At 36.4% G+C, this 26,664-nt stretch overlaps 1 protein-coding gene across 10 annotated transcripts in view; it reads right to left on the bottom strand.

Moving 5' to 3' along the window:
- LRRC4C (leucine rich repeat containing 4C) overlaps positions 1-26,664 on the bottom strand; it is a 563,896-nt gene that overhangs the window by 97,275 nt on the left and 439,957 nt on the right. For 9 of the 10 annotated variants that reach the window (XM_063332672.1, XM_063332664.1, XM_063332667.1 and 6 more), the window contains 2 exons: positions 11,107-11,192; positions 9,838-9,976 (listed from right to left, as the gene is read on the bottom strand). The gene's annotated coding sequence lies outside the window, so the exon portion shown is untranslated. Of the gene's footprint in view, positions 1-34; positions 1,864-9,837; positions 9,977-11,106; positions 11,193-26,664 lie in introns of those variants that run through there. The other variant, XM_063332665.1, reaches the window with a different exon arrangement.

The raw sequence follows: 26,664 nt of genomic DNA, 5'->3' as shown, positions 1-26,664 counted from the left end.
TTCCAAAAAATCGTAGAATAGAAAGTGTACTTACTGTACCCTCAAAGACTATCCAGCTGGAAATCCAAGTGGTTACGAAAAACCAGGGTGGGGGAGGGGTTTGAGAACTATTTCATTTCAGCAAGCAAATCAAAATTAAAAACAAGAAAGGAAATAAAAATAGATGATATCCAATTGCAATTTCCCAGCAATTTCAGTCCATACAGGTGCCAATCCAACCCAACACTGCTGAACTCTCCCCCTCCGGCAATTTTGCTTTCTTCTCCGTCCTTTATTTTCTCTGTGGCTTTCAACTTTTCTGCTTAAAATTGCTGTAGTGGTAACGTTGACGTTTGCCTTCACTGGAGAAGAGTCGTTTAAAACAACAAGAAAAAACCAAAAATCCTTGCAGAGGATGAACGGTCTTTCTCTTTTCTGAAACTTTTCATTCCACTGTGGATCCTTTGCCTAGTTTCCTTTTTCTGAGGTTTTCTTTCTCTCTGGCTCCACTGCTCTCCATGGCTCACTATTTGTTTTTTCTCTGGAGAGAAGAAAGGACTTTATTTCTTTTTAAGCAACTCTCCATCTGTATTCTTTTAATGTAATTGTGTTGTGACTGTTAAGATCCAGGTCTTGCCAGGCAATTTTCTTCTTCTCCCTTCTTTGCTGCACTATCAATTATCCAATCCGTGTGTCTCCACATTAGAACGGGGATTCCCATTCTTCTTTTTCTCTATCTCCCACACTCCTTCAGAAAAGAATCTCCTTTTGCATTTAAATTTTTATTTGTCTCTGTCAAAACAATAAACTTTTAGTTTCTCACCCCCCGCTCCAAAGATCTGATTAGATTTCCAATCACAACCCAGTGCGCAATTGGATTTTTGATTTCAGCAAGAAGCCAGCAATCCACAGAATCAGCACCCTCTCTTCGCTTCAAACTCCACGTTATATCCTTTTGCCTTCGCTCCAACTCCTCTGCATTTTCATAATCGCACATTAAATGGAATGAAGGAGGGAGGGAGTAGAGAAAAATTCAAGGTTCCCACCAGCTGTCAAGAATAAATCCATCCCCTTGTTATTTTTTAAACACTTGGGACGGGTGTTTTTAACACCCACTCTCCCCTTTGCCCCCCACACTTCTCAAAATCTTTCTGATGTTAAAACTCCCCCGAAGGGGCACAAAAGAAGCCCAGGGAGGCGTGATTTGTCCTCTTAGCTGTAAATTTCACAAGCACCCTTTCCTTTTCATTCCAGATTCCTCTCCATCTTTTGTCCAGCGGCTATACAGATCCAGCAGCACCGAGACGGATAAACTTCTATTTCTTCTTTGAGGAGAGGGAGGGAAAGACAGAGAGGAAGAAGGATAAAAGCTCTCCAGTCTCTGCCTCCCTTTTCCTCCCCTTCTCTATTTCAGTGCAGGTCTGATCTCATTTCCAAGCTCAGCCTGGTGTATTTCAGATCTACAAGTTGGATTTCCCTTCTGCACAGCAGTGAATTAGTCTCCCATCTTCTTCCACATGCCAGTTATCTTCCCCCTTTTCTTCCTTCCTTGCTGCCTCCCTCCCTTCCAAGATGCCACATTCCCAGGAGCGCAGCCGCTTCTTTCAGTTTTCAGTTTCATCCCTGAAATGCACAGCCTTTGCACAGCCGAAACCCTTCCTCCCTCCCATTAGCTTCAGCTTGAATTCTCCCTGTGTGTGCATGTACATACGCATGTATGTATATATCCAGTTCCTGACAGCTGCTGCTGCTGTTGTTGCTGGGAGTAGCTCCGCTTTTCTGTCGTTCTGGCTTTCTCTTACTCCCCACCTTTCAGTGGCACCCTAGGATTTGCAAATGTCCCAGGGCCAGTCTTTCTGGCTACACTCCTCCTTCTCCCCTTCCGTTCTCTCCCCTCTTTCTCCTCCCTCGCGCCCCCCCCCCCCCCCCTTTTTTTTTTCTCTGCTTGTGATCAGTAAAATACAATTACCCAATTACCTCCCATCATCTTAGCACTGATTGGTCAATTGCATTAACACTTGATGTCAGGGAAAGGGTATGGGAGCTGCTCCGACGTGGCACTGCTGCCACCTGGTTGACAGTCTGGGAACAAACTCAGGGTTACCTTAAGAAATCTCCAAGTCAGAAAGCAGTAATTGAAAAACAAGGGATCATCTTAAGGAAAGGAATGTCAAAACTCATTTTCTTAAAAGCCTGCCTGATTCTGACAGTTCAACCAGTATTCACAGGTACCATCCTAGCCGCTGAAGCAGAGAGAATGACATAAAATGAAATGAGGTATAAAGTTGTCTTTGCAAAAGAGGGACAGAACAACCCGTATTCAAAGGTACCAACTCTAGCCATGGATGCAGAGAAATTACAAGAAAATGAAACGAGCTATAAAGTTACCTTTGCAAAAAATATAACAGTGGAAATAATCTGCATGGGAAGACAATCTGTTTTATAATTACAGAAATAAATGTTGGTTTAAAACTTGTATACACATAAAAGTTACCTAAAACTCCATTTTGGCAGATGTTCTAGGCTGAAAGCCCTATGAAGCACTTCAAGGTTTCAGTGGGTTTAAGTGATAGCTCCAGTGAGCTGTTAAGTCACAGCAACACAATAGTCTAATGTCTAGACTCACCTATCAAATCTGCTGCAGTTTTATTAGAATGACTTCTGACCAGGACTTTTGAGGTTTCTAAACTGACTCCCTGTTTTGGGCTAGTAAAGTACTGACATGTTTGTTATGTAGTTACCTACTTACAAAAGTATGTTAGATGTACTTATGTGTGTTACCTAAAATGCTTCTGTCTTGTTTTTTTCAGGGACCTAAATTCAATAGAAATTTTACAGAACACTTTCCATGTATAAAGTTAGATATGCTACCCTCTCCAGCATCAAGGGAAACAGAATATGGATGATGTATGTGCCGGCATTTGTCTCTTTCAAAATCAGAAAGAAATTATTTATAGATCTCACTCCTCCACACAACCCCAAAAAAGGAATTAGTCAGGCGGTTTCATGGTAATTATAGCAAACTTCATATATTAAGCAGTAACTCTGAGTTATTCCATGCATGTAATAATATAGCCAGCTCTTTGCTCAGTCCTCTCTCAAACAGCCAAATTATATTTGGTACCCTTACTTAGCCTTCAACTTTGGTGTGGAACTGGCATACTTGAAAATAAAAGAAAATATTTTTTTAAGTTATATGTCATATTATAAGTTTTTCTAGAATTATAAAATCCATAAGCTAGCTGAGTTCAGTCATATAACACTTACTGAATCACTACCATTGACTTTCAGATTTATTCTACTGACTCAGCGGGCTTTCTGGTGAGAAAGTTCTACCAGATGTAAGTTAAGCAACAGGAACCAGGTCCTTAATCACTGTTAGATTATCCATCGCCTGATCTTACTATCGCTGAAATAAATGACAAACACAAATTACCTACAATGGGTGAAAGACAGAGTGTGTAGTAATAATGAATAACCCAAACATAATGGTCTTTCAAGAATGCTAAAAAGACTTTGGGGATTTTTGGAGAAAACTGCAAGCGTGATAGGAGATGAAGCTACTGACAAGTAACAATCTTTTTCTCAATTTTTGAGATTATTTTGTTCCTGTCTGATTCATTGATGCTGCTGGTGTATTTTGGGCCTACAAACATCTTATGAGGGTCTTTTTCTTTTTACTACTTAAAATCTGAAAAAAGCACAAAGTTGTTCCTTTTCCCAGAATAAAAACATCACAGCCCAACACGTTTGCCACACTGTTTCTTTAAAAAGTGTCTGAACAATTTCCTGCTAATATTAAAGAGCCTGTGAGCAAAAGTGAAGGTTTCTGTCACTCAATGAAAAAAATATATGGGTGTCAAAAACAGAAGATGCACAGCTTTTGGGGATCTAATAAGAACCTTAGGCACAAGCACCTACAATAGCTACAGTACCTCTGTGGATAAAAACTGATATTTCACTTTTGATAGAAATTTGCACATTTTATATGTTTTATGTCATTCAAATTATGTCAAAATACACGTTTCTAACATATGTCAGTACTTAAGTACACACATATATATATGTGTGTGTATATATACACACAAAGATAGTATATTTGCTGGCATAGATGTGACTAAACACAAAATCAGTATCAAGAATGTAATGTGCTGTAGGCTATGATATAATCTTCTCTCTTAATATTTGTTATTTTTAATATACCAATTATGCTTTATCACCTAATAAACATAGAAGATGGAGAAGCTTCTTAGAACATAACTGTTAAGGAATCTACTATGTGATATTTATCAGATGATACTCTGTGCTATATGAAAAGGTAGATGTCCTTTTAATGAACAAAATAAACGTGTAATTGTATTATCTGTTTTACAAGCGTGTGTGCCACTTATGTGTGAAACCTATTTAAAACAAATATTATCACAATATCACAATAATTAATTCACTAATCAAACATTAAAAGGGTATCATCACAACTGGACAGAACCGTTTGTGTGACTTTTTTCCTGAAGTACACTGTATGTTGTTGCCTCCAAGCAATATTGTTTGTAAGCTATCCAACATGATGAGCTGATATTCAAAATGAAAGCACCACGGAAAACTTTGGATGATATACATGATGCAATGTTTTACAAGCACTGACAAGGTGAGACAGAGGAAATACGCTGAGGCCTTCTGTTCAGTTCCTAAACTATAGAATTGCTATCCTTCATGGCCATTCCCCATCACTGGGCACACTCAGATGGCCAGCAAGCATTAAGAGCAGCTGTTACTGGGTCTTCTCCCTGCATGGGACCTGCCTCAGCAGTGCTACCAATCCCAAACACACAGTGGATGTCACTGGGTCCTGGTTCCTCTTATGCACCAAGATCACCATGAATCAAAAGGGTGAACTGTGAAGAAAACTAAACACAGACTGTCAAGGGAACTTTGTTTTTCATATAATGGGACAAGCTTGCCTGATCCCGAGTATGGGATCCTGTCAAATCTTGACATAACAAACATGGACAGCAACAGATTGTTAAAAGACACCTTTTCCTTCTTGATAGATGATGTGAGTTAAAGAACTGAAGTTCTGTGTGTGATTAACATTCGAAGAGAGTAGTGGAAAAGACTAGATATTCACAATGATCAGTCATTTGGTAGAAGGGAAACATGACTAAAGCCTAAGAAAAGAGAATTCTGACCTGTAGATAACGGAGTAGGGAAACACTGAAATTTAATAAGCATAACCAAAGTTTAAGGAAAAGAGTGAAACCAGACCATTTTGCTTATACAAAAAGTGAAAAGCAGTTTCAAGCTGTTCTAAGTCAGCAACAGCCCTGCCTTCCTTTTAAATAAACATGAAGAATCATAAAGGAAGCTGTGGAACGTATTAGTCTTTCTATTTTATTAAGCATTGCTGACAAGCTGCTTGCATATGGAGGCAGTACTTGAATCCTCTTATAGCTTACTACTTTCAAAAGTGAACAAAAAATGCTGACATACTTTTGACTGCACGGATCTAGGATCAAGCTCACTAATCAATTTAGGGATTCAAGAGAGATCCTAAAAATCTCAGACTACATAAAATATCTCATACATAATCTCACAGGCAGACTGTGATTTTTGTAATGTAATCAAAGCTCATGGTACATATTTTCCTGTATATGTGATTTCACTGATTGTTGTTCAATTCTTTTAATACAAAACCCACTAAAATCATGTGCATAACCATCAAAATTAGCAGCTGACCATAATACTGCCTCATTTATTAATTTGCACATAATTTTGTTCTGATATTTTGTTCCAGAGGGCCGTGCTGCCATCCAGCATGACCTGGACAGGCTGGAGAGCTGGGCAGAGAAGAACCTAATGAGGTTCAACAAAAGCAAGTGTAGGGTCCTGCACCTGGGGAGGAAGAATGCCAAACACCAGTATATGTTAGGGGCGGACATGCTGGGAAGCAGCTCTGAGGAGAAGGACCTGGGGGTCCTGGTAGACAGCAAACTATCCATGAGCCAGCAGTGTGCCCTTGTCACCAAGAAGGCCAATGGCATCCTGGGCTGCATAGGGAAGACTGTGGCCAGTAGGTCGAGGGAGGTCATTCTCCCCCTCTACTCTGCACTGGTGAGGCCACAACTGGAGTACTGTGTCCAGTTTTGGGCTCCCCAGTTCAAGAGGGACAGGGAACTACTGGAGCGAGTCCAGCGTAGGGCAACCAAGATGATTATGGGACTGGAGCACCTCCCTTATGAGGAAAGGCTGAAAGAGCTGGGACTCTTTAGCCTGGAGAAGAGAAGGTTGAGGGGGGACCTGATTAATGTTTACAAGTATCTAAAGGGTGGGTTTAAGGAGGACGGAGCCAGGCTCTTTTCAATGGTTCCCAGCGACAGGACAAGGGGCAATGGGCACAAGCTAGAACATAGGAAGTTCCATTCAAATACACGGAAAAACTTCTTTACAGTGAGGGTGACAGAGCACTGGAACAGGCTGCCCAGGGAGGTTGTGGAGTCCCCTTCTCTGGAGATTTTCAAGACCCGCCTGGATGCAGTCCTGGGGGATGTGCTTTAGGCAATCCTGCTCTAGCAGGGGAGTTGGACTAGATGATCTCTAGAGGTCCCTTCCAACTCTGAAGATTCCGCGATTCCGTGATATTTACAGTTCTAGTGAGAAATTTTGTTTTGTAGGTAACTTTGATTGGGTCACAGAGGCTTGAAGAATTAAAAGAAAATATATCCTCCTTTCAGGAAAATCTGGGTAAAACCACAGCACATGTGATTTTGGTACATGAAGTTTAAGTTCAATAAACTTGTCTCTCCATAATATAATAATTTCTATTGTTTCTGGTAAAGATGGAACTGAATAGTGGTTTTCATTTAGTTGTATTCTCAAAACTTCTGTATGTTTATTGTCCAGTTGGGTTAACAGGACAAATTTAGAATTGTTCTACAGTTGCTCTACAGTTTTCATCTTTGATGTTAACAATCCATCACTGAAAAGCAACCTGCTGTCAGAAAGACTTTCTAGAATTTCTGCTTAGGGAACAGAATCCCGTATTGTCAGTGTTTCCATTACAGCAGAGACAACCAATTCACCAAACTGAACATGAGCCAGCAACGTGCCCTTGCTGCACAGAAGGCTAATGGTATCCTGGGCTGCTCTAGGCACAGCATTGCCAGCAGGTCGAAGGACCCTTCCCCTCTGCTCGGCCCTGATGAGGCCACACCTGGAGTATTGCATCCAGTTCTGAGCTCCACAGTACAAGAAAGATGTGGACAGACTGGAGAGAGTCCAACAAAGCGCCACAAAGATTACGGACTGAAGCATCTCTCCTATGGGGAAAGGCTGAGAGAGCTGGGACTGTTTAGCCTGGAGCAGAGAAGGCTCAGAGGGGATTTTATTAATGTCTAAAAACACATGAAGGGAAGCTGCAAAGACGATGGAGGTCTCGCCCTCAGCCCTTCTCTGATTCTATAATCTAATAGTTCGTAAAAGTATTTACATAGAAGGAAAGTAAGAAGCCTCACACTTATTTGGTAAAAATATGTGTTCTAATCTGCTCTCAGATTCTTTTATTCACCTGTGCGCCTAGGAGAATTATGTGCCTAGCATTCAACTCAGAACTATCAGAGGAGATTTTTTCTAAAACAAATGCTGCTTTGAGGAAAAAAATATGAAAAAATACAAACCACTCACAAAAAAAGTTAAACTTTTCCTAACATTGCGCTTGGGACTTTTGTGTTACAATTCTGACTAGGCCCCATATATGTATATACACATAGCTAGTGTTAGAACATTTAGGAAATTATGTCCCTATCAAGAGCTTACTCTTTAGGGTTGATAATTGCTTTTAAGTTTATTGTAGCAGGACTGCAGGGTATCTAACATTTAATTGAGTCAGAGTGTTAAACCTTAAGAGTATACACAAAAGTAACTACATAATCAAAAAAGTAAAAGCTTCCTTTGCAGCAGAATAATTCTGGTTCCGCTGAGGTCAATGACAAAATTTCTGCTGACTTAAATAAGACCACAAGTTTACAGAGCATCTTTTTTTCATGTGATTTCACATTTTATCTTCCATTCCAAACTCTGTCTGTAAACTCAGCATCTTAAAGATCAACATTAATCTTCGCTCTAACTTTTTTTGCTATATTTCCAAAACAATGAAGGACAAGCTTTTTCTGTTTCTGAACCACAGCAGGCACACACACAACTGCATTCATTCAAAACACTGTTAACTCACCTTCCTTTGGTTAGAAATAGACTTTAAATATGTTCCCTGAAATACATGGCATACGTAATCTCTACTGTAACAGTAGCCATATAGCCCTTTGTTAGTATTTTTTGACATCCTATTCCAGTTTTTACTTAAACTAATTAGTCCAGATTAGGAAAAAGTGCATGGCAAAACCCCTATCCTATGGCAAAACCTAATTGCAAAGCATGATTTCCATGGGTAGTAACCCTTGCAAAGAACAAAAGCCGTGCAATACTACCATTGTTATTTTTCTGTTCTTAGCAATGGTCATGCTTTTCAACGTCCTATAAAATGTAAACATTTTTGACTGAAATTAACTGCTGTATTCAACATGAAAACATCTGACTTACAAAAAGGCTTAGAACAAGATTTCAAGTGTTTTCCCTCTAAAACAATCCTGAGAAAAATGGCCCAAATCCTGCCATTTTCCTAAGGCGCTAATTTCAGGTTCAGAATTCAAATCTAGGCAAATTCCCTCCTTTCCAGAACTGAGTGTCACTGACATTAAACTCCATAGGGAGGAATAACTCCTTTGATTTCAAGAGTGTCTCCAGATTAAGGCAGGTGTAGATGAGAATAGAGCATGGTCCTTCATTATATATTCATACCCCATGTAATATGTATTTGGTTTTGTAGAATCATAGAATCATTTACGTTGGAAAATCTCAGTAGAGTGAAAAAGAAGGACTGTTTCTTTTAAATTGAATTTTTAAGAATGTAAAATTTAAGAATATGGACCATGAGGCTTGAGCACGAATGATCCATCAGTTTGTAAATAATATCTTTACAGTGTGACAGCATTTTTTTCTCTTCAGTGAATTTTAAATAGCAAGAGTATGATACTCTGACATAGAGACAAATGTGTCAGACATCTTAATTTCTTCTTTTGTGGAGTTATTGTGACTGTAAAATACAATTTGCATTTATTGAGAATAAAATCTTAACTACGTATCCTTCAAAACATTACTGAGAAACAACCTAGTAGCCATATTGTTCTACCCTGTCCTCATTGTTAGCATATATTCAAAGGGAAATCCTGGTATGGGGAAAAGACCTTCAGTTTAACCTCTGAGCCAAGGAAAAAGTAACACAACAGATTTCTACATTTTCATTGCAAAAAGGATAATGGTTTGCTTTAACCATGCAAGATCCCAAAGAAAGTTATAGCTTTCAATAAATTGTCGAGGAAAATAAATGTTGTACGCAAAGAGATCTTTGATGGAGATAATTGCCAAAATGGAAAAAAAAAAAAGTTCATGGTACAAATAACATTAGTCAAGGAGATAACTTGCACTTTCAAGATCTGTTTTCAGGTACTCATAACTTTCTAACTAAATTACTTCAACTAAATATCTTCAACATCCTCTAAACCCAAAATCTAGACATCATTTTTATGTGTCAGACAAATTTCTACTTAGCCCTTTTTGGTCTTTATAAAAAAAGCCACGTGTACTTTTTATATTCAATGTTTTTCAACTCTCTTTTTCTTCTTAAATCACTAATGGCATATCCTTGGCCACTGGAAAACAACAGAAACTTTTCTTTTTTAGATTTATCCAAATTAAAAAGGATTGAAATACTATAATGCATATAATATACATAAGAACCTATTTTCTTACCGTCAAAGCTTGGAGGACTGTGGCCAGTAATGAGGACATCAAAAGTGTTGTAGCCAGGACTCACAGCGATTGTATTTCCAGAGTCTTTGCATGATCTCAAGATAGATTATGTGATTTCTCTACACACCTGTCACCCTACCTGTAAAATGGAAATAATACTTAGTGAACGTATTAAACAGGATGGACTCACCATTAATTGGACTAGGGAGCATAAAGCTTCACAGTTGTGACACCATAACCACCATAACACCAGGCAAGGCAAATAGGAAAAATAAGGTAGCAGAGAAGGCAAACCCCCACCTTTCTAAATAATTATCATTCTTTTCTGTACCCTATATCTGATCTACCAATATCTACCAATATCTGATATTGAATAATTTAAGATCTCTGAATGCATTTTGATATAAATTTTGTACTTTGTACTTTGACAGACATTGACTCAAACTGGATGGTTGAAAAACTCAGGGAACTATTTAGGACCTAGCAATGAAGAGACAGGAGGCACCATATTTATACTCACAAGTGCTCTGAAATATGGTGTAAGTAAATTAAAATACCAGTCTTCACCTTTTGCTCACCCAGTGCTCAGCTCTCTCTTCTATCTCCACATTCCCATTAAAATTGTACATCATTTAAAGAGTATATGAAATGTGAAATATCTAATTGTCTTTCAGTGTTATCTTAAAGAGGTCAATGAAAACCTTTGAGACAATAACGACTCTTGAAATTCTTCTGGAATTTACTTGGCTACTGCTATTCCAGAACAGACCAATAGTCTTAGTCCAATATGATGTCAATTCTAAAGAGAATAGGGGAATATTCCATACTAGGTAGTTCCATAACTTTTCTTTCTTAAAGTAGTATAAGTGGAAGAATAGCCCAGACCCATTTGCATTGGATTTGCACTTATTCCTGGAAAGGTTACAAGGGGAAAACATAACTATATTTTGGAGACAGTAGGAGGAAACAAGTTTAATACAAATGAGCATCTTTGTCCCCATTAGGGTTCTTTGAGAAGTTCTAAAAGGAACTTGTGCTTGAGAACATTTTCCATTCTTTATCGATTGTATGTTAGAAATCTTGGTAAGACGTTTAGAAATCCTGTCAGTCACAACTGGTGAAAATGATGACAAGAATAACGATTATTTAAAGTGTATATTGTATATATATATAATTTTTTTTTAATCAATGATATTTTAGACAGTTTTCCTACCATCTCTCCAGACTTCATTCCCAGTGTGTATGGTACAGTTTTAAATCAAAACTCACCTTACTGTATCAGATTTGAACTTTCAGATCTAGGGAAGAGTTTCTTGTTAAGGGAACTACTTCTGGTGATGAAGAGGATAAAACACCTGCAAGAAAAGAAACATTATTTTAAGAAGCTGCACATACGACTATAGGATTGTTTGGGAGTAGGAAAAAAACCCCAAGAGGTGATACACAGGAGTCTGGACTTCGTCAACACTTGTACCAATTGCTTTTTGGGTGTTTTTCAGACCTTCTACAGTAGCTTAGATTGAAACTGCACTTCCTTAAAATTATATTTGCTTTACATTCCTTTGTGCATGTAGGTGGAACTTATCTTCAATGTTCTAATAAAATTACTTATAATTTAAGAGCTAATAAGTATTACTAGCACCCAAGTTTACCGTACTGATAGTCCTTGGATAATAAGTAGGGGTAATATTAAGAAAACTAGAATACTAGGCTGAAGTTTTTAAATTTTCCAAAAATTGCTCACAAATAACATTTGATGAAAAGCAGGAAGTCAAGGGATATGGGCTTTCATTTAAAATGTTTCAAGTAGGTCTTATTTTCAAAAGCAGACACAGCTATTTTGTTAAATCCATCTCCATTTAAAATGCATTCTCCAAAGATGAGCCAAATTAAATGAATCATCACTTTTGGAAGACACATTTACTAATTCCATATATGAAGGCATAGATCCGGAAGCAGGAATTAACCATCTGTAGTCCTAAAGTACATACAGTACATTTTACTAGAATTCCTTTTCTGGAAGAGAAATTTAGAAGAGGAGAGATATTTAGGTTCAAAGTACAACTTTGATGCAATCTCTCCCAAAAGTAAGGTTATAAAGCTGTTTCAACTTCATATAAAAAACTTTCCCCAGAAATATGATAAAGACAAATGAGCTTTAAAATAAAAATACTGATAACATCAAACTACTCCTATTTTGATAATTTTCTGGGGTTTGTTTTTGTTTTTTTTTTTTAATTACCTCCCCTCTCTCCCAGTTTTCTTAGGAAAACAAAAATAAACAAAATATCAATATACCAACTGATATTTATTGATATAAAAAAATCAATAAATAAAATCTTCCAAAGTGATTATTTTTTACACAGGTATTTTCCCTTAACATTCTCTTAAGAATTCAAAAGTTATTAAAATCACAGAATTACATTTAACTAGCTGTTTCATTTCGTGTATGACTACCCCAGATATAAGAATGATCAGTTTGTTTCTGCCTTTTATACAGATACATATATGTATCTGTGTACAATCATGTTTATCATGACATATGGTAATGCTTAAATTTTGTTATTAGTGTGTTTTTTTATGGCCAAAGACACTGTAGGAATGGACATTTTCATAAAACAAAATGTTGTCAAACATCTGTGTCTTAAAACATAGAGAAAATTCCTCATATATGTATTCTAAATTAATGTAGCTTGTAGCTATCGCAAAGTAAATGCTTGTTAAATCTACAAACAAATACACTGGAATGAGAGGTAGGTGCAGAGTGGTCCTTGAACTCAATAGTCTAGGATTTTCTGTTTGTTTGTAGGCAGAGTGGCATTGGCATTGTTCCCATGAAATTAATGTGTTTAAGATAAGAAGTTCTTATTATTCACATAAGAACTTCAGCTTGCTGAAGTTAAGCTGACATTAAACTTTTTTGAACAACAACAAAACATCACTAAACCTGACTTTATTCCACAAACAAAGCCTCTAGGAGTGATTTTAAAAGGTGTTTAAATATGTGCATTGGAATGTTCTGTGATTTACAGTTGTTGCTTAAGTGCATTAATCCCCTAATTCCCAAATGTCTCCATCTTTAAAAGTCTTTCAAACAAGAACACTGTTTGTTTGTTTGCTAATATAACAGAAAATAACATGTGCTAAATGTTTAATGCCAACGTGTAAGCTACAAGGATAAGGAGTATTTCTTATAAGTAGTCAGCACCATTCAAGTCAGCTTCATCATACCAAGGTATCAGTGGCTATCCCATTTTCCAAAAGACTTAATTTCTATTTCTTACTTCCTTTGAGCAGAAGAAAACCTTGTCACTATGATATTAGGTGGGAGGCAGTGTATGGCAAGATTATGCGTCAGTCACTAAGTCTGCTGGTCAGTGGAGAAAAAAACCCAAGCATCAAAACAAACAAAAACTAGTCACAATGAGCAGACTGATTCTATGCAGAGAGAAAATACACTAGACGATATACTCACAGGTTCAAATTTATTTCCAGAATATGCTAATATTAAGACAGAGAAAACATCTGAGATACCTACCCTACCTTGCTGCACAAAACTTCAAACGCCTGCATCTTATACATTCCTTCTTTAGCAAATTGATTAATGTTTACTCTGGGCTAATTCTATATTATATCCATGCCCACCTTTGGGATTTGATTCTGTAAGGTGTGTATTTATAGGGCAACCATACTGATGAAGACCTTGTATGCTAAGCTCTAGAACAGCACAGATTTCTGCTTTGGTTAAATGAGAGCAAGTATGTAAATATATCCCAGCTCTTTGTCACAAAACTGTGTGGGAGGAGAGGAGTTTGTTAGGCAAGGTGCTAGAAGTGAGAGGGAAGCTTTAACTACTTGCAGCTATGACACATTATTATTCATTGTGCGGTGTGTCACTCAGACTGTCGTGATGCACAGCAGAGAACATGCACATTATCAGTGCTGAAGAGCACTGAGAGGGATTGCAGAGGCACGGTCATTTTGAGGAAATACCTCTGTCACGATCCAGGAACAGTTTTCTGCTGTTTGTGAAATGGATCTGGCAGCACAAGCTAGGGGATCATCAACTGGTTACTAACAACCAACAAAATTCATTCATTACAAATGAAGACATATTTGTAAAGGCTTCCTGAAAAGGAGTCAAAATTCTGTATGTAAAGTACTCACTAAATATTATTCAACCACCTCTATCAGACTTGGAGAAAACGATCCAAGCAAAGAACAGGTTAAATGTACAAAGAGTTGTATGGGTATGGGTGTCAGCAAAACACTTTGCACTGAGTTAGAAGGTTAATAAGAGAAGGTAGAATCTGAAGGCCAGAGAAGGCATAAATATAAAAATTTAAAATCACCCAGGAAGAACATAAAGAAATAAGGCAGCAAAGTAAGGAGACAAGAGAGAGGCATCAGCTTTAAACACACGCACATAAAATTGAAGAGGAGTCAATCAGACAAAGGCGGCTGTCTGAAATTCTTCATTAAGAAAATACCAAGTTATGGTTATAAATAATTAAAAACAATTTTTATATCTTTGAAAGTTAGCTTATATTAACAAAACTTTATATGTGTTATTTCAACTAAAATTTGCTTCCTCAAGTATTTGCAGAAAATTAAATCGCGAGTAAATTCATTTTTCACTCCCCCATCTTTAAAATGATTGCAATATTGTGATAAGTTCTTCAATTTTTCTGCTCCTCTCTGCCTTCCTTACCCATATACAGCAGTACTCTGTTTAGCTTTGGGTTTATTTGGTTTTTTTTAATTTTATTTTTAAAAATAAACTTCTGACTGGGAGTCAAGAATAAAAAAAAATTCAAAGCCAAACTTTAGCAGCAATTCAGAGAAACAGTTCTGAAACATCATTATCACGTCAGGAAGCACTACTGTACCGCCACTGGAACGAGCCCTGTGTGAGACCTTCGAGCAGCTGGTATCAGCACTACCAAACCTTATCTAGACTTCACTCATGCTAATATGCTTCTTTTAGAACACAGTAGATAACAGGATACAAATCACACTGTAATTTTCCTTGTTAAATCAATACTTTGATCAATAATGATTGAGGTGCAGAGCTTTTCCTGGGAAACTACTAACAGAGGAGCTAATGATCATGCCCCCCTATCAATAATATCCATTTGCTAGTGACATTACAATATTTAAAAAAAAACAACCAAACAAAAAAAAAAACCATAAACTAATAAGTTGTTTTATTATTATTATTACTTATTATTACTTTTTATTATTCTTACTACTTATTATTATTCTTATTACCTTCAAATTAACAAAAAAAAACCCATTAAGTTGTGTATTCATGCAGGTCTTTTCATCACGATGTGTCTAAATTCATCACATAGGAGCCATTTTACAGACCATGAAAATGTACCCACCTCGTAACTTCTGGTAAATGTTTCATCTTAGTACCACAGAGAATTTTCACACCAAGAACAAGAACTGTCATTCCTGTTCAATTTCTTTTAAAATTTTAGTAGGCAGAATACAATAACATAAGTAGAATTCAACCCCTGCACTGTAATTTTTTTGTCATTACACATGAGACAGTGGTATCAAAGGACCTGAACTAAACTTTCATGGTCTAAGCAGCACAAAGCATGTTCCTCATAGTGTGACCATTTCTTACCTCACTGAATACTTTGAGAACAACAGTAAGCTAGCAATTTAGGGTAATGCAGCTGCTGAAAAAGGTGGTATGGGAAGGTCAGGATGAATATCAATCTGAAAACTAGAAAGCATTTATATATTCATATCTTCATTAACAAACCCATTTATTTCAGTAAGCCCTGTACCATCTATGATTAATATTTCATAACATTCAGAATTGTTATCCAATGTCTTCTAGCAAAACCTAGTATTAAAAAAAAACCCAACCCTCTTTACGCTTTTTATGGAACAACCAAGCAAGTTAAAGACAAATAAAAGAGAGAGAAAATATACTATTTCAGTATGTGATGCTCTGTCTACAGTATTTGTGGTGGGTTTTTTTGTTGTTTGGTTGGTTGTTGTTTTTGGTTTTTTTTTTTTTTTTTTTTTTTAAAATTAATCTTTACAGGGAACAAATTAAAGCCTCATCATTTTGGTTGGAAGGGAACTCCAAGGGCCATCCAGTCCAGTCTCCTCCTCAAAATAAGGCTAATTAGAGCAAGTGGCTCAGGACACTTCCTTGAACACCTAAAAGAGCCCAAAATTTCTCTGACCAATCTGTTCTGGTATTTGACCATCCCCACATTATTTCGTGAGAGAGAAACAGCTTAGGAACGCTACCTTTTTGTCGTTGGTGCTGAATTCGCCATCGCGAAGACAGTGTATGGTAAATGGGAAGCTTCTATATGATGTCAGAGGAAAAAACAGCATCAGCTTTGCTAATCTATGCACTAGAAATGTTTCATGAGGAACGAAATATTATACTTTTAAATGTAGAATGAAAATACTGAAGAGGCAACTGTAGAAACAGAAAAGGAGGGATCAAGGAATTAAGAATGAACAGAGAACACCTGTATCTCCAGTATCCCAGCAACATTAGCTAAGAGAAGTGATGACCATTATGAAAATTATCAACTGGGAATTGTGGGACATCTGGTTACTTTCTGTGAATTTTATTGATATCCTGCTGTACCTTGTGATTCTCTGGTGTCCTGGACACACTCAATATTGAAAATCAAGTTAGAAGGAATGAAATTATCCAACATAGAAAAATTTGTCTCAAATTCCAGTCTTTAAAATATACATAAATTACAACTGGTACAGTGTAACTATTACTTAAGTGTGTCAGAAGTAGCTGCATTTTCTATTTCAAATCACATTGGATCATTCCAGATGAAATTGGCCTAATCTGGCCTACCCAACTGAAATAGGCCTAATCTGGCCTACATAAATTTATGCTGTTATTAGATATGATACATGTTTCTGAATTATTAGAGGTCAGGCTAAAAAGCAGTTTCATGAAAGATAAAATGCAGCAACTTCTTTTTTTTTAATACTGATAAAAAATATGTACAGGTTTCTCTAGTATACTGATATGTAAAATAGAATATGTTTCTTTTTCTTAGAGAAAGTAAAAGATTTAATCCAAATAAAATGATAGAAACTATGAGATTTAGTCATAGGTAATCTTAGAATATGAATCTACTAAGACCCCACCTGGAGTACTGCATCCAATTCTGGAGCCCCTACTACAAGGAAGATATGGACATGCTGGAACGTGTCCAGAGAGGGGCCACGAGGATGATCAGAGGGCTGGAGCACCTCTCCTATGAGGACAGACTGAGAGAGTTGGGGTTGTTCAGTCTGGAGAAAAGAAGGCTCCGAGGAGACCTTATAGTGGCCTACCAGTATCTTAAGGGGGCCTACAAGAGAGCTGGTGAGGGACTTTTTAGGATGTTGGGTAATGGTGGGACTAGAAGGAATGGATTAAAACTAGAGATGGGACGATTCAGATTGGACATTAGAAAGAAGTTCTTCACCATGAGGGCGGTGAGACACTGGAACAGGTTGCCCAGGGAGGTGGCAGAAGCCCCATCCCTGGAAGTATTTAAGGCCAGGCTGGATGGGGCTGAGCAGCCTGGTCTAGTGGGAGGTGTCCCTGCCCATGGCAGGGGGGTTGGAACTAGATGACCTGTAGGGTCCCTTCCAACCCGGACAATTCTATGATTCTGTACAGAGTTTATCAAAATATTCTGCTTTCAAATGATACTTGAAAAAACGGAAGTGCAAGATAGTCTGGGGCCAAGCATGGTGCATGTCTATTGAAATGGGAAGCCAAATATGTCCTAAAGATATTTCTAACTATTATTGGCCAGTTCCTACTTGACTTGCTCAAGCAAGTATACACAATGACTGTCAGAATTACCTTCACTAGAAAAGCTAGTTCACTTATATAAAATGACTGTCGGCTATACTTCCACCTACTTGTTTATACATACATACGTACATATCTATGTATACACACACACTTACTTTGTCTGCTCCTTATGAGCAGAATAAGAATAATTTCATGTGCAAATATGGTTCTAAACATTAACCTAGATACAATAACTTGGAGATACTAATAAAATTCAACAGGTTTCATATGAGGAAAGAGAAAATGAAATTATCAGAAGACATGAAAACTCTATTAGGGATCAGCATATAAATTGGGGTATTTCCTGGCAACTGTCATACTTGTGCCAAAGTTCAGATAAGCAATAAAAATGTCTCACACTGCCAAAGTCTTTCTATGCTGTCTGCCAGCACTATCACAGCATTAGGGAAACTGAAAGAGAATCAACTGATTAGACAACTAGAACAAAAGGAGAACCAATTGTTTCATTTGTTATTACCTGTATACAAGAAAAAACGTGTATTGTAAAGACCTCCAAAAGGATCTTTTATTTAATGTTGTCTCGTCAAGGAACTTTCTCTGTCCAGGCTTCAATAAAGATGACACTGATGGAAAATGCAGCAGAATATGCTTCTGGCTATGTATACCTTTTTTTCACCTTTTTTTCCATGTATGTAAGACATAACCACAGACCTGTGGAAGACTACCTGTGAGACTGAAGAGCAGTGACTTAGGCAGTAGGCATAAGCAGACTTATGGCTACTGGACTGTACATGATTTATACTAAATAGCTTATTTAAAGTGTTAGGATGTGCTGGTTTTAGCTCTCAAAAAAACAGTCAATAAAACCCCTTAATAGAATCACAATTTTCACATGAGGTCTTAAAAAAATCAAGACTGATTATAATTATTAAAAAAAAAAATTTCATAACTCTAAAGTACAGTCCTGTACCTCCTCCAGAACACAGCTGTTAGGACAAAATACGCAAGACTAACTTGCATGCATATCATTATAAACTGACCTCTGTTAATTGTTCTTGGCACCTGCATGAGTTAAAGCAAAAAATCAGCTTAATTCACAGCAACAAAAGAAAACCGAGGGAGAAGGTGGAGGCTGAGAAAAATTTCTAGCTTTAAGAATATGTAACCACAAACTTCTGCAAACTGCAGAGTAACCTTGATTGTAATTCAAGTTCCAAAATGTTCAAATCACCTAACAGAAATAAATGAACTTGCATATTCCCCATTCCAGGTAAACCCAGCAAATGCATGAGTCAACTTTTGATTTTCTCCTTGCCCTCAATAACCCCTCTAATGGCACTCAAATCTCTTGCTATGTAATGGCACTTTGCAGGAGAAAAAAAGTTACGCACAGAGTTTTCCAAACATTTGTATTTGTATGACCTCAAATTATAAAGCGCACATTTTATGCAAGCATTTCCTACATTTTCCAGTCTTATCTTAAATTCTGATACATGCAAATCAATTCATCCTTGAATAATTCTCAAGTTCCTAGAAAAGTACAAGACAAAATGAAGAAATACTAATGCCACATGCATTTGCCACAAATTCAAAGACTGAAAACAAAACCTTTTTATCAATGACACTGTTAAGAGCTGTACAACTACTCTGCACCCTACTGAAGACTACAAACCCATGCTTAGTAACCTTCTGCACAGACTAGTCCGTCTACCAGATATGAGAATCTGCAGTCTTTACCACAGTAATACAAATGGAAGCTGCCCTTTATGAGCTGAACTGGGACAAGCCATCCCTGGGATGTGTATACTTCCCCTGAAACATTTAGGTAAACTACTACCTGCTTCTTTACAGCTGTAAAGCCAGCACAATTTCACTTGTGGAATCAAGCCCAGGAAATCTGTGCTTTGCACGATACCAAAAAACTCTATCTATCCATGATTCTCTTGCAGTTAACTATCAGGGAAAGTGTGAAATGTACATCAAAATAGGAAGCATGGCCTCTAACAGTCATAAAGCTGTGGTAGCTATCTTAGTAACAAGATGGCTAGGCAGGGAAGAATATTTCCTTCCTTCTTAGGCTCCCCAGAACTTCCCAATGGGAAATGCAAATGTTTTACACACATGAAAGTTACATGAATTTGCATAACATGAGCTCAAGGGTCTGTAAAAAGAAGCAGAGGAAAACCTTCTGTGATCACATTTGCTTCTCCTGCTCTGACTCACATGCAGAAAAGGGTCAACATCCATCTGTTCTAAATCACTCTTGGTGCCTTGTTCTTTCATTGTCTTTGAAAGAACAGTTAACTGCTTCATTTAACCCTTCACTTAATTCAGTATATTACTCTTCGCTTCAGCTGCCACTCAAATGAAAAATATGTGGTGCTGGGAGGAAAACACATTTAAGGATATCTCATAAATGTGCAATTTTTTCCCTCCATGCAAAACCATAACCTGCCTTTGAATTTAGAAATAGCTGCCTTGCCACTAGAATCGGAGAAAAACACCTGATTTACACACATCTGCTTGTCAGACTTGCCATGTTCTAATGATCTGTATGAAGTAAGTCTCAGGGGAAAAATCAATTTGTTTCCCTTGGAGAAAAATTCAGAATATTTAGCTCAGAGTTGTTTTGTGATGTTCTTGCACTTCATTCTCATGGACTGGCTCCCAGATGACAATAAATAATTTATTTGCCTCTTGAAAGTGATCATCATTAGTTTAAGCCACCAGTTTAATTAATTTATCTTCTATAGTTGCTGTTTAAGGAAAACAATTCATTCTTGCAGTCTATGGGACAATCACTGCTGTTTTGTATTGTGAGACTCTAAAGAGAGTCTGTAAAAAGCAGAAATATATTATCATTATTTTCAAGTGAGAGGCGTAGTACAAACCAGTCTTCAAAATTTCAAAACTAAGAACAGGTTTGTACTTTGAATACCAATACAAGAAGAAACACTAAAATTTAGAAATAAAGTAAGTTTATGAGGTTTGACTGTAAGTCAAGTCTTTACCTTGGCTCTAGAACCCATCTATTTAGAATATTTAGAAAATTAAGCCCTTTAGCAGGTAATTTTTTTTTCACTGATCTACCTCTCTTACAAGGCAAACTGCCATCCTTTGTGATAGGCACTCTAACTTGTTCAGAAAGAATTCAGCAATAGATTTTCCACTATCTTAAGGTCCAATATTTCAGTGTCTTTATTAGAAAGTGATTGTCAATACTAAACATGGAAAAATTTGATACAGTGTAAAACCACTACATATCCTGCCCGCAGTCAGAATGGATTACTCTCATTTCCAAAAACTTTTCATGTGCTGGAAACTTGTATTGTTTCCCCATTTCCATCCCTCATCCTTCTCTTCTTTTCAATGTCAGTTGCTTCAGTTCTTTCTGAAATGCCAGTTTTCTAGACCTTCTTTCTCCTCATTGCCACCATATGTAATAGCTCATTTTTGAAGTTGAATTTAAAATTTCATTAAAAACCTCAGAAATCCTGATGAAAATATAACATTGTATTTCAGATCAAACAAAATGTGCCTTTTGGTCTGAAATTATTTTTTCAATTTTGGTTTTAGTAGGAAGTGAAGAGAGAAAAACATATTTGAACTTGACCACAGTACACTTTTCCTTTTTGACTTTGTAAAAAGGATGAGTTGGAAGATCAATTATTTTTGTATCTCTACCTAAAAAAAAATGCGTGGACTCATGTTTTTGTGTCTTTCAAAATGAGGAAGCTCTGCACAAACTCAAAGGTGAAAATGTAAACCCTTTCAATAACCTCGATATTTTAATTATTAACAGATACACAATCTGCATTTATAAAATAACGTATCAATAAAAAATCGGTTTGCCAAGATTGCCATGTGCACATTTGAAAACTACTTTTGAAGATGTCAATCAGTTTACAAATGTTTTGTCCACCTCTTCAAGTACTTCAGGGTTATTTCCTACATCATATTCTGCAATGCTTTGTCAGATTCGGTGTTAAGTAATTGTCAAATCATTCTAGCAACACAGCTATTATTTTATTATTCAGATGGTTCTGTCTGTACTTAACATTATGATTTGTTTGGCTTTCATTCCTTTTTCTCATTTGAAGCGACTGTATTAAACACAGTACTGGGTCTTACAAGAATGAAAGACCACATACCATCCCTGTAATCATACTTGCTTAAATTCATATCCTTGCTTGTATTAATGTTCTGACCAACGCATACCAGATAGCCAGATCCCTGTAATACTTGTAATTTGGATCATCAATTTAGGAAAGGGAGAAATAAACATAATATATATTATAGCAAAAAGTGAAGATGTGAGAAAAAATGTCACTGTATATGACTCAGACTGATGATTTTCAACTCTTTATGCTACATTTGAAAAGTGACAACGTTGATGCATGACAATGTACAAATAACCATTACTTGCAATGATGTCTTTGTCATTCCCTTGAAAATGCCTGTGTGGGTTTTATAAGGAGAAAAAATAAAACCTGGTTGAAAATCTCTTTAAGTATATTGCTGGGTTTAATAAAAGCATTAGTGCTGAGAATCATCCTACAGTGCAAGCTTTTTCAGTACTTACAATACATGAATTTTTTAATCCTAAATAGAATGAAGAGCATGTATTGTCTAAAACTGAATTTTAATACCTAAAAAGTCTGTGGAGAGAAAGTGGAAAATACAAATGGCTTTAACCTACTGATAGCCAACCCATTACATCATAATTGATCACAAAATAACTAGAAAACGTGAGCATATCGTTTAGGTCATACTATCTAAATAGAAGAATGATATATCACATTCAGTTGGCATCACATTTACATTATGATGGTACCAGTTGAGGAAGCTGCATATCTACCTGTACAGGACTGAAGTCTAAACCGTTTTCCATTTTGTAGTTTTATTTTAGAAATGAATTAATGAAAACAAATATAACCTTGTAAACTTAACCATTCAATACTGTTCTGGGCAGTTAGGAAAAGCGTCTGATACTGGCACTTGCTGAGTGCTTGACAAAAAAAGGAAGGACGGACTGTTTTCCCAAAAAAGCACAGAGGAAAAGAATTCTGAATATCTTATGTTCTACGCAATTTTCCAAATGTGTTAGTATTTAAATCATTAAATGCAATAATTACAGTATCTGTAATTCCAAGCAATAAATTCATTGATAAATCATCAAGTTCATCCCAATGACTTTTTTTGAATAATATTTTCAAACTAGAAGTTAAAACTTTGTAAAACCCAACTCACAAATCAAAGGTCAGTCAGTGTATTGAGAGCTGTGCTATTCAAAAAACACAGCTTACCATCCTAGGCTCGCATTTGGAAATCCTTCCATTTCCTACTAAATCCCAGATTTCTTGAACTACTTGAATGAATCATTTAGCCTTCTTATGTTTCAGTCCCATCTCTTGTTGATGGGAGACTTTCAACTTCAAGTGCAGTTTTGTAAATAAATGCTTTAAAGATTTCTGTTTGTTCAGTTAATATGGTAATGTTAACATGACAGAGGCCTTTTAACTATGGAGGAGGAAAGCTTTTCTTCTGCTATTAGAAAAGTTATTTGAAGTTCTACATTTTCTTGTGTTTTATATACAATTAAACTAATTCACTGCAGAGTTTTAATGCTCTGTGAGTCATATCTAATTGCAAATGTACGTTCACTTTTGGAATATCTAGTCCAAATACAACCCTCACACAATGAGATACTAACTTATGTTCCTAGCAGCTCTATTTCATATTCAAGAAGATTTCTATGGAAAATATTCACATTAGATATACTTCCTTAAAAAAAAAAAATAACCTAAGAAGAAGAATTAATAACCTCAGTGAAAAGCACTGAGATTCTGAAGTACTAAAAGCATTTGTATGAGAATGTGTTTATTTTCTAATTTTAGGATTCTGTGTTTTTTCTTTAATTTGAACAGCAAAGCAACGTGTGCTGTGTACTGAAGAAAACTGTGTGCTGAATACAGTATGTATATCAGTAACTATACAATAAATTCAATCTCAATATGGACTCCTACTATCAGTGTTCCTAATTTATCCCTTCAGTACAATACACAGTGGTGTAGAAACCCAACAGAATGCCTAGCAACCATTTGCAAACCCCTTGAGTTCCACCTGAGGATTTAAATAGTCTACAGTTCTTGTATGAATCTTTTGTACGGAGGACTACATCTGCTGAGATAAAGAAGACTTCCTATCGATAAGTTAGCAATAGGCTACATCTTGAACAACTCCTATATCCAAATGATGTCCCCGTAAAGTACTTACATTCTATTAATTAGTGATGACACCTAGAACATCTGATTAGGCAAGGAGTATTTATGTATTTCACAATCAGCTTTCTGAAGCTCCATATCAGTTTTGTATTTTCAGCTTTCTGTATAACTAAAGTCACAAAAAGTGTTATTCTCAATTTTTTTTCCAATCCATGCAAGCACGTTAGCAAGACTAGTTAAATGCCTAACCACCTAACTTTCAGGACATTTTCCAGATCTTGCACGAATATTGCTCCTTGTCAGAAGTATTGCGAAGTGTAGCGCAGCAACAATAACTGAAACTAAATCTTGCTATGGAACCATAATCTCCACAAAGCACACAAAATTTTGACAACTAAGGCAGAAAGTCAGATTTACCATCTTAAGATGCAATACTTTCACTCTTCAACCTTGAAAACCACCCCTAAGTATATATATAAAAACAGATAAGTTTGGGGACAGAAAGATCAAATAAGGAGTTACCCATAAAACTTTATTATTGTTAACTTAAACTATCAACTGTGTAACTCGAGGCATCATTTCTATCTTCTTCTCCAGTCATAATTGAAAAATATTATGTTTCATACCATGCAGACATTAATATTTAAAGCAGTATAGCTTATGAAAACAACAGGAGAATTGAAGCTGATAATACTGCATTATTTTAAGAAGAGTTTGACGGAATTTCACTATTAAATTGCTGAGATATTGCAGAGGATCCAAATACTGAATTGACAAATGCCTTCATGGACAGCTATCTGAAACACTCCAGTTTTCTTTAGTGAAATATATTGACGTGCTTTCTATTTTACTAACTACCTTAGAGATGGTAAGAAAAACTGCAAATAGCAGCGAACAAGACTGAAGACATTTCTACATTTACAAAGGAACAAAAGGCATCAAACTCTTGCAAAAGCTGCAATCAAATGTAGCATCAAGACACAAAAGTGAAAGATCTTCTTCTGTTCAATACTCAAAGAAAAAATAAGTCAGCATTAAAATTCAATTCTTGTTTTTGCATCTGCATGCATAAGAATGGATATTAGTCACTCATCTTTAAAAATACAGATGGACAGACCATCATTATGTAGTTTTGTTAAACTCTGTGAAATATATCTCTGCAACCATTAAGAATAATATTTACTTGAGATCAATGGGTCACAAAGGCTTGGATAAGTAAGGTGATACGTTCTTGGCATGACTGAGAAATGAGTTTTGGCCTGGTTGAGGTCTCCCATATGTGTCCTGCAAGTCCAGCTAATGAGGCAGGACCATCATTAAACTTGGCCGAATTAATATGACATGAATAGAAGAATCTGCAAATGCTCAGACAGAGATGAAAGTAGGTCACAATCTCACAATTTAAATAGAAATAGTCTAGACAGCATTAGCATGCGCATTGTAAATCTTGTACTAAAAACCACAATATGAATCTGTAACATCTATTATGACTGATAATAAATATAAGAATAGAAAAAAAAACATGAAAAGATCATTGATATACATAAAATGAGAAAAAAGAAAAATTTCTTTAGCCGATATTCAATGAATTAAAAATGTTTACAGCATACCCAGTAAATAATATGATTTCTAATATGATCAAAAATAGCTGATTTAACAATCATTTTGAGGTCATATCTTTCACATCAAATGGTGGTGACTGTAACAAAAAGTAAATCTCTCTCTGTTAGTATATACAAAATAGTGAAAAATGTTGCATCACAGTGAGAACAAGCATTGGAACAGGCTGCCCAGGGAAGTGGTCGAATCACCATCCCTAGAGGTATTTAAAAGACAGGTAGACATAGTGCTTAGCGACATGGTTTAGTGATGATTTTCTTCAGTGTTAGGTTGATGGTGGGACTTGATGATCTTAAAGGTCCCTTCCAACCTAGACAATTCTATAACTCTTTGCTCTTTTGAAAAAAATACCAATGTAATGTTGAATGGACATGGGAAGCAGCTATGATGCGATGAAGAAAAACATATATAGCGATGATGACAAACATATATAATATGTGCTCTGACCAGTTCTCAGGTGAAGTTTCTCTTCGAAATTTTTTGGTACACAGAAACTGTCTTTTTCTGTGTGTTGTTGTCCACAGCCCCCTTCCCCAAAATGGAACGATGTGATAACCAAATTTTTAGTCATGAATATTATGTAGTGTGTTGCAATGAGAAGACATTATTGCAAGTTGCCTTTTCAGCGCTTGTTGGATCTGTGTATTAGGAGCGCTTACTACTAAATGGCAGTTTCTGAAACTGCACTGCCTTTTACAAGAAAGGGTGTGAAGGTTCATTTTATGGTCACGTTGCCATTTTGCATAGTTATATTCCACCAAAACCTTGTACTAGTTAAAGGCTACCCCACCTTTCTTGGCTTGCTGTTTTTTTATTTTCCCTACTCCAACCTCCTTTATAAAAGAAATCAGATCTGTAATGGTGAATATTTACATTCATTAGAATTTGACTTTTGTTTATTATGTCTTCAAGAGACATATGTCAGAACTATCCGTGCACCTTATGTGTAATAGGTGAGGAGAGAATTACTGTAGGATACAAATCTTCAGCATGTAAGCAACAGAATGGGCTGTATTAATTATGTTTCCCAACTTCTCTTTTGTTGTTTGTATCATATAACTACTAATGTCTAAATTATTTGCTTATTCAATGGATATGTGTTCATTTTTGCAGGGAAGAGGTTTCTTCTATAAGGGAAAAATAGAGTTTCAAGGTTTTTTTTAAAAA

The sequence above is a fragment of the Chroicocephalus ridibundus genome, chromosome 4, assembly GCF_963924245.1.
Source record: "Chroicocephalus ridibundus chromosome 4, bChrRid1.1, whole genome shotgun sequence".
Taxonomy (NCBI): Eukaryota; Metazoa; Chordata; class Aves; order Charadriiformes; family Laridae; genus Chroicocephalus; species Chroicocephalus ridibundus.
The sequence above is the reverse complement of the archived record's forward strand: the minus strand, read 5'-3'. Positions and strand labels throughout refer to the sequence as shown.